The 19,524-nt window shown below is 41.8% G+C and overlaps 1 pseudogene; it reads left to right on the top strand.

Moving 5' to 3' along the window:
- The first annotated feature begins 17,191 nt into the window (after window positions 1-17,191).
- LOC105866145 (rRNA-processing protein FCF1 homolog pseudogene) lies at window positions 17,192-18,298 on the top strand (annotated as a pseudogene).
- Window positions 18,299-19,524: the final 1,226 nt, after the last annotated feature.

Genomic DNA, 19,524 nt, shown 5'->3' on the forward strand with positions numbered 1-19,524 from the left:
GGCTTATAACAACACAAATGCATTATCTTACAGTTCTGTAGGCTAAAACTCTGACACAGGTCTCACTGGGCTAAAATCAAGGTGTTAGGACAGCTGTATTCCTTTATGGAAGCTCAGGGGGAGAATCTCTTTACTTGGCTTTTCCAGCTTCTACAAGCCACTTGCATTCCTTGGCTTGTGGCCTCCTTCTTCCTTCTTCAAAGTCAGAAAACTTGCATCTCTCTGTGCCTTTGTTCTGTACTTTTATGTCCCTCTGACTGATTCTTCTTCTGCCTCTACCTTCCACTTTTAAGGACCCCTGTGATTATATTATTTCCAATCAGATAGTCCAAGATAACTTCCCTGGTTTAGGTCAGTTGATTAGCAAGCTTAATTCCAACTGCAACTTTAATTCTCTTTTCCATATACCCTAACACATTCACAGGTTCTGAGATGTTGACATCCTTGGGGGTAGGGGCACTATTATCCTACCACTAGCTTCAAGGGTGAATTTGGGAGTTTAAGAGGAAAGTATTGCCACTGTTGATGATGGAGAAGATGAGACAAATCTATTTGGAAGGGAAGACAACAAGGTTTGGCCAAGTAGACTGTCCACATGGTAATGGTCCCAGAGCTGTTGGTCTTGAGGGTCTGGATCTCAAGAGACATATCATGATTAAGCACATGAGTTTAGGGAGCTTTGAACCTGGAGCTGAAGTCTGAAAGCCCTTAAGTTACTGACCCCTTAAAGGGAGTCCTTTTAGAAAGAATAACACAAGGATGAAAAGCTAAAGAAGGAAGTGCCCTCATCACCTCTTATCTAGGCTCAACGTGGGGGCAAACACATTCTCTGGAGAGCTAAAAGGAACCAAGAAAGGGCCTAGAGGGGCCTGAAGATGGTGCAACAAAATTCCAAAGGGGATCATTTAGCTGGTGCCCTCAACCACATCTGTGGCCCAGATGTTCCATGTAACCAGAGCACATGCCCACACCAAAAAGCCGGCATTATATGCTCCACGAGGTCTGTGGCCAATGTAAAAGTGTGGAGGAACCCGTCCACATGGCAAACCAAGTTTGTTATTTGTGTCACTTCAAAGCCAGGGCCTCAACGAATTACTGCCCTCTGAGGTCATTTAATTATGATTAAGTGAACTAAGAACCAGTGTAAATGGCATTTTATACTCCAGTGAATTAAGGTATGAGATGTAGCCGAAGTGAATAAGATTTATGGCCCAAACTCATGCAACCTTACAGTAATTTCATGACACTTTTACTATGAGGCAAGCAATGCCAGTTCTTGAAATAATTAAAAGTACATACCAGCTCCAAAGCTGGACTTCAGGCATTTATGGGAATCCAGGAGACAGAATGAGGAGCAGTTTCTTTGTGATTAATTTACTCTAGACAGCAGCAGCTGTTTCTTTTACTCTCGGCAAACATCTCAATTAGGGTGGGAAGACTGACCCTGAGCAAGCCATGAAGGCCCCAAAAGGTCAGCCCACACCACACATCTCCAGGAACCAGGTTCCTCCCCAAATATTATAAATCAGTCCCTCACCCAAATGAGACATGCTTTGTAGACAAGTAGATTTTCAAATCCTTAGGCTCACTGCACAACTCTGCAAGATCCCTTTATGCCCTCAAGGAGATTACCTTAGTCTGGGTCAAAAATCCATGGAAGGCAAGGAATTACTGTCCACAGATCTCAGGGAATTGATGGAATGGGACGTGGGTCAGCGAGAATGTGCCCCATTTACCCTGGGCACCTTGTTCTCCACTGCGAGCCATGCCTTGCTTTCTGGTACTTCTGCTTTTTCAGGTTGATGCACCAGTTGGCATCCTCCTGGCTTCTGATTTTGCACTCCACCTCAGGGATTCTGATCTCATCTCTGCCATTCACTGAGGTGGGTCCCATGAACAGATCCCAGAGTCAACCGGGTAAGGGAAGAACTTCATTACATTCAGCTTCCCAGATTTCCAAAGTAGGAACCTTCAAGTTTGAGGATGAGTCTTTGCCACCACAATCAGTTTAATTCAAATATGGAACAGGATCTTCTCCTTGCAGTTCCTGACACTCATGACAGCACCTGATTAAATCAGGCATAAAGAAAACAGGGCTATGGAGAAAGTGTTATTAACCTAGAATCATTGGATAAAATAGTATAGTTTCTTTATCGGGCCAGATGATTTGAAGAACTTGGCTATTTAAATCCTTTTCCAACTAATCTCTCCATCTTCAATCTTGCCCCAATCTAACCCAGTTTCCCTCTATAAACTCAATAATTTTTCTAGGCCGGGCTCACACCTGTAATCCTAGCACTCTGGGAGGCTGAGGCGGGTGGATTGCTTGAGGTCACGAGTTCGAAACCAGCCTGAGCAAGAGCAAGACCCTGTCTCTACTATAAATAGAAAGAAATTAATTGGCCAACTAATATATATAGAAAAAATTGGCCAGACATGGTGGCACATGCCTGTAGTCCCAGCTACTCAGGAGGCTGAGGCGGGAGGATCACTTGAGCCCAAGAGTTTGAGGTTGCTGTGAGCTAGGCTAATGCCATGGCACTCACTCTAGCCTGGGCAACAAAGTGAGACTCTGTCTCAAAAAAAAAAAAGATAATAATAATAATAATTTTTCTAAACCACAAATCAGTTCAAGTCACTTTTTGCCCACAACATTCCAGTGGATCTTCATTGCCTACTGGAAAATGTCTATACTCCCTAAGACCAACAGCACAGCTGCCGAACCAGTGAGCCCCAAATGTATTATAGGTGCACCCAGATATTGATTCCTTCATCCCTGGGGAGAGGCCTAAGATAGCTGAGCTCCAGAAACTTTGGCCTTAGGAGGAGCAACATTTCAATTTGTGAAAAAGGCTAGGAAGAGGCCTTTCAAAAATTTGGTGCCTCCTTCTTTAATCCTCTGTTTTTCTCTCAAATAAAACACACACACACACACACACTTTTTCTTGATACATGAATGTAAAGATGCTTGCCAGTGGTTCTTGAACATTATAATGTATCATAATCACCAGGAAAACAAATTAAAATGCAGATTCTCAGACACCACCATAGAGATTAGTACATCTGGGAATCTGCATTTTTAAGAAGAAGGCTGTGTATCTCTGATACAGATGGTCTGTGGACCACACTTGGAGAAATACAGCCCAGTCTAGCTACCATACCGTAGTTCTCCAAGTGCACATGCTCTCTCCTTTGTCTTTGCCAATGCTGTCCCCTGTGCCTGGGATGCCTGTCCCCCATCTGTTCACTTAGCTAGTCCTATTTCTCCTGTAAACCTATGCTCATTTCCTCTGGAAAGTTCTCCCTGACTCCCAAAGCCATGTTAGGTGTCCCCCTATTCTTTCATAGGCCCCATAATACATTCTCTCTCTCTCTCTCTCTCTCTCTCTCTCTCTCTCTCTCTCTCTCTCTCTCTCTCCCCCTCCCCCTCCCACTCTTTTTCTCTCTCTCTTTGAGACACAGTCTTGCTCTGTTTCCCTGGGTAGAATATAGTGACATCATCATAGCTCACTACAACCTCAGTCTCCTGGGCTCAACGGATCCTCCTGCCTCAGCCTCCCAAGTAGCTGGGACTATAGGTATATACCACCACACCTGGATACTTTTCTATTTTTTTGTAGAGATGGGGTCTCGCTCTTGCTCAGGCTGTTCTCAAACTCCTGACCTCAAGTGATCCTCCAGCCTCAGCCTCCCAGAGGGCTAAGATTACAGGCGTGAGCTACCACCTCCAGCCCCCATACTTCTGTTGTAGTACTTAAATCAGGAGTCCTCAAACTGTGGCCCTCGGGCCACATGCGGCCCACTGAGGACATTTATCCGGCCCGCCGGGTGTTTCTGCTGCCACTGCCTGTCCTGCTTAGCAGCCCACTCGTCTCGGGCCCACAGTGCGCATGTGTGGAATGTGCGCCGCACTCTCCAACGGTCTGAGGGACAGTGAACTGGACCCCTGTTTAAAAAGTTTGAGGACCCGTGACTTAAATAGTTACCTGCCTGCAAGTTCCACAGGGGCAGAGATCATGCCAATCTTATTTACCATTTTATCCCTAACACACTCTAGCATATAACCTAGTTCATGGTAGGCATTCAGTAAACATTGGAATTAATGCTTTGTCTTGAATGTAGGTCCCAAAGGAAGCCTAATTTTGACTGGCCATTTGAGATCTAGGTGTGATAACCTCTATTAGCCTCAAGATAGAGCAAGCCACTAATCTAGCTCTAGACTTAGAGAGCAACGAACCTAATTCTTCCCAATTTCCTAGTTTATATGAACCTTCATCGTGTTTTGTAGCAAGACTGCTGCTACTGCTGCTTTCAAAAGTTTCACCCTGTTTGAAGAGGATGGCCACCGCTTATCACTTCTAAGGCCCCAGAGGTACACCAAAAGACCTTATTTGTCATATCTGATAAAGCTTTTCCCATTCACCAGCCTCTTGACAATGGCTTTCATTACCCAGTATCCCTCAGAAATATTTTTCTTTCTTTCTGGTTTCCTTTCTGAATGGTTTTCTTCTATATCAACCAGGGATGACCTTTCACTGTCACCTAAACTAGAGGGTTTTGAAACATTCCTCAGGCCTTTTCACCCTGTCTACTAACAGGGTTCCCAGATTCAGGGCAACCTGGGGTTTGCCCAGAAAATTTCCAATTTTAACATTAAAAGACCCCTGTCCCAGGAAAACTCTCACTCCCAGGCAAACAGAAATGGTTGGTTAACTTAAGTTTGCATTTACAACAATAGCTGGTTTCTCTGTCCCTAAGATAATAAAATGTGAACTACTCATCCCTGGAGAAAATAGTGGAGACTTGGGTTGAGAATCAAAAAAAAAAAAAAGAAAAACTGCACTGGACCACCATTTCTGCACCATTATTGATGCCACTCCATCTTGATTGTTTCTCGGATGTGCTGTTTTTATATCTACATTTTCTCTTTCTCTCTCTCTCTCTCTCTGCCTCTCTCTCTCTGTCTCTCTGTCTCTCTCTCTCTCTCTCTCTCTCTCACACACACACACACACACACACACACACACACACACACACACACACACAAGACTTCCCTACCTCTCACAAGTCCACCATCTTCACAACAAGAAGCAATGTTTGACTTAACTGCCCTGGGCCTGTTCTCACTGCTTCAGATCCAGGTACCATTACCCATATGACCTCTGGGCAGAAATTATTTTTTCTTGTAATTTTTGAAAATCGAGATAACATTTGCCGTTTGATTTTTTTTAAGTATATTCACAATGTTGTGTACCCATCACTAAATGTTGCAGAACATTTTCATCACCCCAAAAAGAAACTCTGTACCTGGGCAGAGGGATATTTAAGGTCTTCCTCCACTATTGAGTAAGCCTATTCTTCAAATGTGACAATGATGAGAAAAACAATAGGTCCTGTATTTCTAGTTGTTTACCTAATAAATTGAATGGCATATACCAACCCAACATGCCTCATCCCTTTTACACCCAAAAACATCACACATGAGGATAGAATAACAAATATAACAATTCCCTACATTGAAATACATCATATAAATAATAACTATAACTGCTTCATTTATATGCGGCCTTACAGCTTAGAAGAGGTTTTCACATATTCTATATGATTTGATAATACACATACAGTTTTGAGACTCATGCTAGGTCTCACAGCTGGTCAGGAGCAGAGCCGGACCAGAACCTCTGACTTGACTCCTAGTTGAGTGCTCTTCCCTAACTCTATACTATCTCTGTAGCTAGGTTGATTGTTAGCCCAGCCAGTGTTTATGGAGCCAATCTTCATTCTTATGTAAAGCTGAGTGGCTTCTGATACTACTCTAACTTCTGAGCTCAGATTTATTTGCCTGCTCAAATTCCAACCAGGCAGACAAGCAACTGAGGATGACATCCAAGAGGCAGATGTGGCCAAAGCTGAGGCCTGACTTGGCACCCCTACCTTGAGGACAAAGTGAACATACACCCAGGAAAACAGATATCATTGGAAGAGCTCCAGCCTCTCCCAACCATGTATTTCTCCTCTTGAGAGGTCACCCAGACTGAAATAGACTCATTTGGATTTCCCCTTGATCCTGGGATTTCCTTATTCTCTCCTAGAAGGCTAATAGGAGAGAAAAGACCACATAGTAATAATGACAACAGCCCCCCCCCCAGCCCTGTATCTGCACCAGGCTTCATGGTTTCACATATATTATGTGTTTCACTATTCACATGGTTTCACTATTTAATCTCTCAACAACCATGTGAAGTAGATTAGCATTATCCCCATTTAACAGAAAAGGCAGTGACCAGATATGTCTTTTGTCCCATAGTAAGTGTAAGAGCCTAGAGTCAAAGATAGGTGCCTAACTAGGCCACACATTATATATTCAGCTCCTATCCAGTCAAGACTTGGCAAGAAGACTAGTCTCTTGGGACACAGTCTTTGTTTGTGCTTCTATAACTGAATATCATAGACTGTGTAATTTTTAATGAACACAAATTTACTGGCTCATGGTTCTGGAGGCTGGGAAGTCCAAGATTGAGGGGCTGGCATCTGATGAGGACCTCCTTGCTGCATCTTCCCATGGTGAAAGAGCAAAGAGAGATAAAAGAGAGCAAGAGTAAGAGGGGCTGAACCCACTCCCTCCATAATGAACCCACCCCCATGATAACAGCACTGGTCTGCTCACAAGGGTGGAGCCTTTATGACCCAAACACTTCCAAAAAGTCTCACCTTCCAACAATCTCACAATGGCAATTAAACCCCAACATTCAGGAGCATAAAAAACATTCAAACTCTAACAGATGGTTAGAGTTTGATGGTTACCTATGGGCTGTCCCCACGCCCCAAGAAGTTATATCTTCTTAAGTTCCCAGCCCCCAATTCTACGACACCCAGTGCCTACCTAATGGTCACCTCTATGCCCCAAATCAGGCCTTTCCCAGAAAAATTTTAATGGACATAATGGGAGAACTAAAGTAATAAAATTACTAAATACATTCTAAACAGCAATTTTAGCCTCCCACTCCACCATTCGGTATGCCTGCCATTCCATCTGGAGTCTTGACAACCATGCTTCTAACTTTCTGCTGGTTTATAGAGGGTAAGGGAGCCTCCCCAAGTTCCAAAGTCCTTACAAGAGGAGGCAGTCAGACTTGAAATCGATAACTGGCTCTGTTATTTAGTTTACGACCGGAGGCCTGGCTCCAGCTCTGGCTCTTGGCTGGCCTTTGTGAACAGAAATAAGGAAACGCATTTTTCATTCTCTGTTTCCAAAGTCCAATCTAACTGTCTGCATGCAAATTCCATGACGGAGTTAGGTGCTTCAGGCAGCAGCAGGTGGAAAATGTTTCATTCCTGATGGGAATTCCTGGGCCCAAATCCCAAGCCCTTCCTTCCCTTCTCACAGCAGCTCACAGGCCCCTGATCTCTGATTGCCCCACCATCTCCTAAGCAAAGCAAACAGAATCTCAAACTCAGCCTGGTCCAGTAGTGGTCTCCCTTAAGTGCTGACTGCATACCTGACTTAGGAACCAGGACTTCCCAGGATTGATTATTGGCTTACCTATGTGGGCCAGTGGCAAATGCTCTGGGCTGTAAATGAGCAGCCAAAGACCCAAGACTCACCTCTACTTCCAATCACTTTTTTTTTCAGTATATTATAGGGGTACAGATGTTTTGGTTACAAAATTTGCTTTTGTACAATTTGAGTCAGAGTTATTTATAAGTGTGCCCTTCACCCAGATAGAGTGCATTTTACCCATTAGGTGTAAATTTACCCATCCTCCCCTCCCCCCTCCCACCTGCTTAATTTCCATTGATTTTACTTCCATCTGGGCACATTTAAGTTGATCGGTTAGGTCCAACTTAATATTGAGTACATGTGGTGTGTGTTTTTCCATTCTGCAGTACTTCACTTAGAAGAATGGTCTCCAGTTCCATCCAGGTTGTTACAAAAGATACCAGATCACCATTTTTTATGGCTGAGTAGTACTCCATGGTACACATTTATACCACATTTTATTAATCCACTCAACTCAAGTGGGCACTTGAGTTGTTTCCACATCTTTGCAATCGTGAATTGTGCTGCTATAAACATTCAAATGCAGGTGTCTTTTTTAAATAAAATGTCTCTTTTCCTTTTGGGTAAATATCCAGTAGTGGAATTGCTGAATCAAATGGTAGGTCAACTTTTAGTTCTTTGAGGTATCTCCATACTACTTTCCATTGTACTAGTATTGGCTAGGAATTACTATTGGCTAGGCATGTACTAGGCATTGTACTAGTTTTCAATCCCACCAACAGTGTATAAGAGCTCCTTTCTCTTTGCATCCACACCAGCATCTGATGTTTTGAGACTTTTAAATAATGTTTTTATTTCAGCATAATACGGGGGTACAAATGTTTAGGTTACATATATTGTCCTTGCCCCACCTGAGTCAGAGCTTCAAGTGTGTCCATCCCCCAGATGGTGCACACTGCACCCATTACATGTGTACGTACCCATCCCCTCCTCCCCTCTCCCATCTGCCCAACACCTGATGAATGTTATTTCCAATTTGGTTAATACCAATTTGATGGTGAGTACATGTGGTGCTTGTTTTTCCATTCTTGGAATATTTCACTTAGTAGAATGGGTTCCAGCTCTATCCAGGATAATACAAGAGGTGCTATATCACCATTGTTTTTTGTGACTGAGTAGAACTCCATGGTATACATATACCACATTTTATTAATCCACTCATGTATTGATGGGCACTTGGGTTATTTCCACATCTTTGCAATTGTGAATTGTGCTGCTATAAACATTTAAGTGCAGATGTCCTTTTTATAGAATGTCTTTTTTTTTCTTTTGAATAGATGCCCAGTAACGGGATTGCTGGACCAAATGGTAGTTCCACTTGTATCTCTTTAGGTATCTCCATATTGCTTTCCACAGAAGTTGTACTAGTTTGCAGTCCCACCAGCAGCGTATGAATGTTCCTATCTCTCCACATCCACGACAACATTTATTGTTTTGGGACTTTTTGATAAAGGCCATCCTCATTAGGAATAAGTGGTATCTCATTGTGGTTTTGATTGGCATTTCCCTGATGATTAGAGAAGTTGAGCATTTTTCATGCATTTGCTAGCCATTAGTCTATCTTCTTTTGAAAAGTTTCTGTTCGTGTGTTTTGCTCACTTTTTAATGGGGTTTATTTTTTCTTGCTAATTTGCTTGAGGACTTTGTAGATTCTGGTTATCAGCCCTTTATCAGATGTATAGCATGCAAATATTTTCTCTCATTCTGTAAGTTGCCTGTTTGATCTATTGATTGTGTCCTTGGCTATGCAGATGCTTTTTAATTTCATCAGGTCCCATTTATTTACTTTTGTTGTTGCTGTGATTGCCTTTGGGATCTTCTTCATAAATTCTTTAACTAGACTGATATCTAGAGGATTTTTCCCAGCATTTTCTTCTAGAATTCTTCTAGTTTCATGCCTTAGGTTTAAGTCTGTTATCCATCATGAATGAATTTTTGTGAGTTGTGAGAGGTGCAGATCCTGTTTCAATCTTCGACATGTGGCTATCCAATTTTCCCAGAACCATTTATTGAATAGGGATTCTTTTCCCCAGTGTATATTTTTGCCTGCTTTGTCAAATATCAGATGGCAGTATGAGGATGGTTTCATATCTGGATTCTCTGTTCTGATCCATAGGTCTATGTCTCTGTTTTTTGTGGCAGTACCCTGCTGTTTTGGTTACTATAGCTTGAAGTCTGTTAAAGTGATGCCTCCAGATTTGTTCTTATTGAGTAAGGTTGTATTGGCTATTCAGGGTCTTTTCTGGTTCCATACTCAGCATAGAACTATTTTTTCTAGATTTGTGAAAAATTACATTGGTATTTTAATGCGGATTGCCTTGAATCTCTAGATCACTTTCGACAGTATAGACATTTTAACAACATTGATTCTGCCGCTCCATGAGCATGGTATGGTTGTCTATCTATTTAGGTCCTCTGCTATTTGCTTCCTCAGTGTTTCATAGTTCTCTCTGTAGATGTCTTTCACCTCCTTAGTTAAATATATTCCTAGATATTTTATTTTCTTTGTTGCTATTGTAAAACATATTGTATCTTTGATTTGATTCTCAGTTTGACTGTTTTGGTATATATGAAAGCTACTGATTTGTGTACACTGATTTTGTAACTTGAGACTTTGCTGAATTTATTTATCAATTCCAAGAATCTCTTGGTTGAACCTTTGGGGTTTTCTAGATACAAAAGCATATTGTCAGGAAAGAGCAATAGTTTGACTTCTTCTTTCCCTATTTGGACACCCTTGATTTCTTTCTTTTGTCTGATTATTCTGGCTAGGACTTATTTTGAGGCCTCATCTAAAAAGCAAAGATAATAATGACTTCCTAGCCTGCCTCCATGGGGTCTTGCACAGAAAATGAAAATTCCTATCCAAGAACAAATGACAAAAAGCGTGAAATTAACTTGTTCAGCCCACAATTCCCAACCCCAGCGCCAGGGCAGAGTCAGTCCTGGGTTAAGTATAAGAATGCCCTAAGAAAGACAATGGAGCAGTTAAGACATGCTTTGTCTTTCCAGGCCTCATCCTCTACTCTGTTCCCTAAGTCTGAAGTTTATCTAAATTGAGGCTGATGGGGGTGGCACGTGAAGAACGCGTGATGGGGGATGCTTCCCCAGCAGACAGGAGAAAGGTCTAGGCATGGGTCCATATGTATATGAGCAAGCATTGGAGTAGGGGGACTAGGGATGCCAAGAGCATAAGTGCCCAATGCATGTATATTACATCCATGTACAAACACAATGGTGCCTGCTCTCACTCAGCCCTCATTTATATCTGCTATTAACTTACTCCTCCAACATGACAGTCTTTGCTAAGGCTTGTGCAAGGAGAAAAATCCCTTCTGCTCGGGAAACCAGCTTAGCTCCAGTCTCCAAAAACAACTAAAGAGCCCAGGCTCTGCCCTTCAGGAGTTCATACTTATAATGGAGGAAAAAAACACCCACAGACTTGAAGAAGTGACTCTCATTTTAAGATGTATTTAATTTGAAGTCTCTAAAGGACATTTAGGTGGAGGTTCCACTAGCAAATTGGATATGTGGATCTGAGGCTCAAGAAAAAGATCAGGCCTGGAGGTAGAGATTTTAGAGTCATTTTGAAAAAGATCATTGTTAAAGCCATGGAAATAAATAGAATCCATCAGCGATCTAAGGGATACCTTCTAAAATAAGAATGGAAGAGGGCCAAAGATGGATTCTTGGGCTCAATTAATTTGAGGAATGGGAAGAAGTAGAATGGTTCAACCAAGGAGACTGAGAAAGAGCAGTCTGAAGGTAGAAGGAGAACCAAGAGAATATCATCATGAAAATCAAGGGACGAAGAGTTGTTAGAAAAAGGATGAGTACAGAGAAAAATGATCAAGGAAATTAGGACAGAATAAAGGCTGTTTGGTTGGTGATCTTGGGAAAGTGGTTTCAATGAAAGCTTGAGGGCAAAATTTATACAGCAAAGAACTAAGGCACGAGAGGTAAGGTAGCCATAGCCAGTACCCAGCTTTGAAAGGTTTGCTCATTGATAACAGGATGGAGAGGATAGCCAAGTTCTTGTGTGAATAGCCTGGTACTTTCAAGAATAGAGAGAGCTGAACTATCTGCCTTCCCTATCACTCTCTTGTCAAATTCACCTTAGGTTCCTTGGTCTCCTTCCTGTCTTGGCCTATCCTCTTTCTAATAGGCCACAAAGAATTGACTGAAGAGATATAGAACCATGGCAAATACTTGCCCTCTAACCCCAACTGGGATCTGTCTATTGCCCAACATTTTTCCTAGGCGTCTCATGTTCACTCCCCAAAGCAATGGTTTCAATTCTTGTCCACTTTCCCTAACACACTTGCCTCCACCCATTCTTCCCTGGTAGATTATCTCACCTCTCACTATACCTTCAAGGTACTCTTATCCTGCCCAAACTCACTCCACTTCTACCTCAAATATCTCCAACTCTACACCCTTGCTCTCGTGCTCCTCCTTTCCGTCCAATCTTTGAGGAAAATGTCAGTACCCTAACCCTGCCTTCAATTCAGTTGTTACACCCCTTCTCCAGAGCTCTTCCCCCTCATTTTATCCTCTCTCATATTGATTCATACATGTGTGTCTTATCTCCCCTAGGAGATCCTGAGCACCTTGTGGCAGAGACTGTGTTACACTGTTTCATAGCTTCTACAGTAAAGCATATAAAAAGCAATTGACTTAGGCTGAGCGCAGTGGCTCATGCCTGTAATCCTAGTACTCTGGGAGGCCAAGGCAGGCGGATTGCTCGAGGTCAGGAGTTCAAAACCAGCCTGAGCAAGAGCGAGACCCCGTCTCTACTATAAAAAATTAGAAAGAAATTAATTGTCCAACTAGTATATATAGAAAAAATTAGCCGGGCATGGTGGCACATGCCTGTAGTCCCAGCTACTCGGGAGGCTGAGGCAGGAGGATCGCTTGAGCCCAGGAGTTTGAGGTTGCTGTGAGCTAGGCTGATGCCACGGCCCTCACTCTAGCCTGGGCAACAAAGAGAGACTCTGTCTCAAAAACAAAACAAAACAAAAAAAAAAGCAATTGACTTGAGAGAGCAACTTGATTTCAAGAATCCAATTCACTGTAAATCCTTGGAAAACCATAACTTCTGAGAAGCAATTTAGCAGAGTGGTTAAGAGCACATATTTTGAGTAGTACATCGAGCTCCATAGAGATAGCGCCAGGGCAAGTGAGAGTGGGACAGGGACTGCATAACTCTGTGCCTCACTGAGGAAAAATAACTAAACACGGGCAAAGGAGATCTAAGAAGCTGAGAGGCAAAATGTCATCATATGTATTCTTTGCACGAACTTCTCAGTCAGCTTCTCAGAGTTTTCTAAGAAGTGCCCAGAGGTAGAAGACCATGTCTGTGAAAGAGAAAGGAAAATTTGAAGACATGGCAAAGGCAAACAAGGCCTATTATGAAAGAGAAATGAAAACCTATATGTCTCCTAAAAGGGAAACAAAGAAGAAATTCAAGGGTCCCAATAGCACCCAAGAGGCCTCCTTCAGCCTCTTTCTTGACTATTGCCCCAAAATGAAAGGAGAACATCCTGGCCTAGCCATTGGTGATGTTGCAAAGAAACTGGGAGAGTTGTAGAGTAACCCTGCTACAGATGACATGCAGCCTTATGAAAAGAAAGCTGTGAAGCTAAAAGAAAAATACAAAAAGGATATTGCTACATATTGAGCTAAAGGAAAGCCTGATGCAGCAAAAAAGAGAGTCATAAAGGCTGAAGAAAAGTAAGAAAAAGGAGGAAGAAGAGGAAGATGAAGAAGAAGAAGAAGAAGATGATGATGATGATGATGAATGAGTTGGTTCTAATGCAGTCTTTTTTTCTTATCTATAAAGTATTTGACACCTCTGTACACAACTCACTCCTTTTAATGAAAAAAAAATTGAAATGTAAGGCTGTGTAAGAAGACTTGTTTTTAAATTGTACAGTGTCTTTTTTTGTACAGTTAACATACTACCAGATGTGTGTTTACGTAGCCCTGTCCTGGTGGTATTTTCAGCAGCCACTAACCTTACCTGGTATAGTATGAGGGTTGCAAACTGGCATGGGGATTTAAAGCAGGTTCTTTCTCAGTGCACAGCACAAATTAGTTACATATGAGGATGGAAGTTTTTTCAACCTCAGTTGTCTCTGATGCAGTTTATACAAAATAATTATTGTTCTGGGTGTTCTGTTAACTGAATACCATTCTGTAATTGGAAAAAAAAAAGTTGCAGCTGTTTTGTTGACATTCCGAATGCTTCTAAGTCAATAATATTAATACTTTTTTCTATTAGTTAAAAAAAAAAATCACATACTTTGGAGCCAGACTACCTGGATTAGAATTCTGGTTCCACCATTACTAGCTGTGTAATCTTGGGTAATTCACTTATTTCCCAACATTTTATTAAGACATTTTTGAAACATACCCAAAAGTTGAAAGAATTTCACAGTGGACACTCATATACCCACTACTAGATTTCATCATTAATGTTTTCCTATATTTGTATTATTTTATATATAAATATATATATATATACATATATCAAACCATCTTTTGGTTGTTATTAAATCTCAGAGTAAGTTGCTGACATCAGTACACTTCCCCCTTAGCATTTTAGCATGCATATCATTAATTAAGGTTTAGATTAATTCTCATTTAACCTCTCCATGCCTTAGTTTTCTCATCCATAAAATATACATATTGGCCGGGTGTGGTGGCTCACAACTGTAATCCTAGCACTCTGGGAAGCCAAGGCGGGCGGATTGCTCGAGGTCAGGAGTTCGAAACCAGCCTGAGCAAGAGCGAGACCCCATCTCTACTATAAATAGAAAGAAATTAATTGGCCAACTAATATATATAGAAAAAATTAGCCGGGCATGGTGGCGCATACCTGTAGTCCCAGCTACTCGGGAGGCTGAGGCAGGAGGATGGCTTGAGCCCAGGAGTTTGAGGTTGCTGTGAACTAGGCCGATGCCATGGCACTCACTCTAGCCTGGGCAACAAAGCGAGACTCTGTCTCAAAAAAAAAAAAAAAAAATACATATTAATAGTGCCTCCTTCAAAAGATTTGGGCGGGGGGTTAATACATATAAACAGTTAGAATTGTGCCTGCATATAGAAAGTACTCAAAAATGTTAGTTATTATTATCACTCTAGGAAATTCCATTACCCCAATTGCTCCTGAGAGAACCAGGCCAGCTAGCCAGAGTTATATCTCTGCCTTCCTCTCTTATCCTCACATACACATAAATTCATGAATATTCTCCTCAGTCTTCTGTGGTCCCCATACCCATAAGAGTTTATTCTTGCTCCCAAAAGAAACAAATTTCTCACCCTTCACTCTTCACACCCCTAGGCACTCAGTCACCCTGGCCTGAAACCACAGAACTTCCTTCTTGGCTGTGTAACTCCTTTGTCATCTGTCTTTGCTGCATGCTGACTAGGGGCACTTCGAGAGAGAAGACTTGCAAAAGGCTAGAAAGGTCTTTGTCAAAGGAAATGTCTTTCTTCTGCACCACATTGCCTTTGATTCTCTTTCAAATCACGACCCATTCTAACTTGAAAATCACAGATGAGGGAAAGGACTGAATTAAATATTTGTCCTGTAAGCCAAATAAGTAACTTAGGGTATCAAGGAGGGGATGGCACAAAACATGACCAAAAGGCATCCCTCCTCTCTTCAAGAGGAGCCATATAGCTAAAGAGACTTGTCTAACAGCCTAATCACACTCCTTGTTATTATATATAAAGGGACAGAAAGTAAAACCATAATCCAAAAGAACACAATCTACTGCCTTGGATAATTTTCTCTCTGGTCCCCATCACCCCATCTCTTCTTGATCAAATTATATGTAGTAGACAGAATGCTAAGATGGTCCACAAAGAGTCCTTGCCCCTGGTGTGTACATCTTTTTCTCCCATTTATTCAGTTAAGCACTAATCTGGGTGCTGCTGTGAAGGGATTTTGCAGATGTAATTAAAGTCCTTACTCAGATTACTCTAATTTAGGGAGCTTATCCTGGGTGGGCCTGACCTAATCAGGTGAGAACTTTAACAAAGTCAGAGACATTCAAAGCAACAGAGGTCCTCTTGATGGCCTTGGACAGACAAACAGCCATATTGTGAACTGCTTGTGAAGGGGGCCACATGGCAAAAACCTAAAAGCAACCAATAGTAGCTGAGTGTGTTCCCTAGCTGACAGACAGAAGCAAACTGGAGACCTCAGTCTTACAACTGCAAGGAAATACATTCTTCCAAAAATCAGTGAGCTTGGACGAAGACCCTAAGCCTGAGATGAGATTACAAGCAAGGCCAATACTCTGATTTCAACCTTGTAAGACCCTGACCAGACTACCTAGCTAATCCATACCTGGACCCTTGACCCACAGGAACTATGGAGATGATAAATTTGTGTCATCTTAAATTTGTGGTAATTTCTTACACAGCAATAGAAAACTAATATAGCGTAGAAAATCCCTCTTCTGCTCTAGTTCACTGAAGACAAGGTTGGAATTTGTCAGAAAGAGCTTTGACCAGGAAAATAAGAGCGAAGAAAACAAACACCAGCACAGAACCAGCTAAGTTTACAGAGCAATGAACTCTGATCCAAAAGTAGCTCATGTGGTCCCACAGGTAGGCCCATCTGACATAGCTAATGGGACATGGCATCCCAGTTCCTTCTGCTTATCCCTCAGCACTTTCTGGGGTGAGAGAGTCAATGGTAAGGCAAGCCACTCAAACTTTGAACCCCAGGTGCTGGGCTATGCCCCGCTTTACTTTACAAAGCCTCCCTAAGTTTCTGGAACAGAAAGGCCTTTTCCTTTCCTGTCGTGATGGTTACTTTTTGGGATTACATGCCCTTCCTCACCAACCTTGCAGTCACTTCTTTAGCCAATCAGAGAGATTTTCAGGGCTCTGACCACTAGAAATCCTACCATCTCTCCTGGCCTGGTCCGCCCTGTCTTGTGGGCCATTTATGGAAGTTTATTCACCAGCCAGTTTGTAGGTTCATGCTCTTTAATTTGGGAAATGAAAACAACTGCAGATTGAGGCTTCATGGTGCTGTCTCTTTTTTCCCTCCTCCTAAAAGCAAGAGTGCCTACAGAAGCTGCTTTATTGTCTTAAATCAAGGTGATATTCTTCAACGCCAGTCTCCAAAAACCCCATGCAAATTCCTTAAGACTATGCCCAGAAGGTAGAATTCTGGTTGGTATAATAATGCTATCATATAATCACTGGCTATTAGAGCTAGAAGACACCTTAAAGATCATCTAACTCAGTGGTGCCCAAACATGGCTGGCTTATCATCAGAATCTTCTAGAAAGCTTGTTTGGTACAGACTCTGTGTCCCACACCCAGATATTGGTATTCAGGACACCTGATGTATACCTTGGGATTCAGTCCTTTCAAAAAATGCCTCCAGATGATTCAGATGCCCAACTAAGTTTGGAAAGCAATATTTCTGTTTTTCTTCCTTCCAAGCATGTGGCTTTCTTCTCCTATGCCACTGCGGGTTGCAACACTGTTGAAGACTGCCAGCTCTACTCCTTTGCTCCATTCACTGTCATCTTACTTTTTGAAACCACAAATGGTAAAAGCAGTGGTTAACAATGATGATGTTAAGAAGAAGACAGAGGGAAGAAAGAGGAGTGTGACGTGAGCATGGGGAAGCAAAAGAAAACAAGGAAGTATGCGACCATGAAGCGAATGCTTAGTCTCAGAGATCAGAGGCTTAAAGAAAAGGACAGATTAAAACCTACAAAGAAAGAAAAGAAGGATCCCAGCACGCTGAAGGAAAGGGAAGTTCCCCAACACCCTTCCTGCTTATTCTTCCAATATAATACCCAGCTGGGCCCACCATACCACATCTGGGTTGATACCAACTTTATCAACTTTTCCATTAAAGCTAAACTGGACTTAGTACAGTCAATGATGGACTGTCTGTATGCCAAGTGTATTCCTTGTATAACTGACTGTGTAATGGCTGAAATTGAGAAACTGGGGCAGAAGTATCGAGTGGCTCTCAGGATTGCCAAGGATCCAAGATTTGAACAATTACCATGCACACATAAAGGAACCTATGCAGATGACTGCTTAGTACAGAGAGTAACTCAGCACAAATGTTACATTGTGGCCACAGTTGACCAAGACCTTAAACGAAGAATCCGGAAAATCCCTGGAGTTCCTATCATGTACATTTCTAACCATAGATACAATATTAAACGGATGCCTGATGATTATGGAGCCCCTCCGTTCTAATTCTTATAAGACAGTGTTCCTCTGCATTTCTTCAACCAACTTTCTCTGTTAGCAGTTTGTTAAACATTCAGGGCAATGAATTATTCTGTTCACCCAATTGCTCTATTATGAGCTGAATATGGTTAAATACACCCACTGTTGGATGCTATTTTGAAAATGATATTTTGTCTCATTTAAAATTTTAAAATGATGGTCAAAGGGTACAAAATCTTAGGCAGGAAGAATGTTTTGTTCTTTTTTGAGTTCTATTGCATAGTGTGGTAAATGTATTAATACTAGAGTATTATACATTTTAAAATTGCTAAGACAGTAAATTTCAAATGTTCCTACCACAAAAATATTAACTATTTGAGGTGATGGATATGTTAACCGGTTTGATTTAATTATTCCACCTTGTATTCATAAATGATGACATCACTTTGTACCCCATAAATTTATACAATTATAAATTGTTGATTTACAATAAAAATAAAATTGTTGCATCTTTTTACAAAAAAAATAAATAAATAAATAAGAAGACAGACATTTAATCCTCACAAAAACTCTGTGGTGTGGGAATACTATTGTTTCCATTTTTAGATGAGGAAATTGAGGGTTAAGTAACTTGCCCGGGGTCACATAGCTAGTAAGTGGTGAAGCCAGCAATGGAAAACCAGGTCTCCTAAATCCAGAGCTCCCTTCACTCCATAATGATTTTGTTAGCCAAATTGGTGGAGACTTCCAGTGAGATTGGGGAAAGGGCTGGAGTAGAAGGGGAATGTCGAGCAGGGATTGTGGACTAAGACGGAGTGAACCTAGGGAAGTGGTTCTCAACCTGGGATGATTTTGTCCCCCCAGAGAACATTTGGCAATATCTAGAAATATTTTAAGTTGTCACAACTGAGTAAAAAACTGCAACTGGGAGGGAGGGTGCTACTGGCATCTAGCAGATAAAGACCAGGGATGCTGCTAAACATCACATGATACACATGACAACCACATACACACACACACACACACACACACAACCATCTGGTCCAAAATGTCAAGAGTGCCGAGGTTGAGAAAGGTTGACATGGAATGTAGAAAATTGACTGAAAATGAAGAAATATGCTGCTTTTAGATATAAAGACAGAATAAGGTACAAAATAAGACAAGAGAGGAATGCCAGAGCCTAGGCACCATGGTGCCCAGCCCCAGCCCAAAGAGGTCTCAGATAAACCATGGAAATTTCTTGCTTAAGTTTCCTAAAAGCAATGCTCCCATTCACCCCTTGCCTGGAACTCTTGAAAGGGGACTTAAGACCACAGTTCCCATCACAGTTCTAGAAACAGTGTCCAGACTAGTATATGTGAGAGTAACTTGCCCTCACAAAGAGAGAAGATTTAGCAGGGAAGGGCATAGAGAGGAATACAGATAAACACACAGAGACATGTGCTGCATGCAAAGGGGACAAGCATGAGAATATGTACAGACAACAGCCAAAAGAGATTCCACTAGGATACTCACAAAATAACTATTGTAACTTGGAAAAATTAATTAAACTTGGATTAAGAGGAAGCTGAAGAGTATCAGGGCTGAGAGGTACTTGACCAATGAGCCAGGGGTTGGCCTTTAACCTGTGGTCAGTTGCAGAAGTTATTCTGGGGCTGCCTGGACAGTCTCAAGGTCCAGGTGGGGCACAAGAGAGATCTGGCCCTGTATCCAGGATCCTAGGCATTAGGAAAAATACCCTG

Source organism: Microcebus murinus, chromosome X (genome assembly GCF_040939455.1).
Source record: "Microcebus murinus isolate Inina chromosome X, M.murinus_Inina_mat1.0, whole genome shotgun sequence".
In the NCBI taxonomy this organism is placed as follows: Eukaryota; Metazoa; Chordata; class Mammalia; order Primates; family Cheirogaleidae; genus Microcebus; species Microcebus murinus.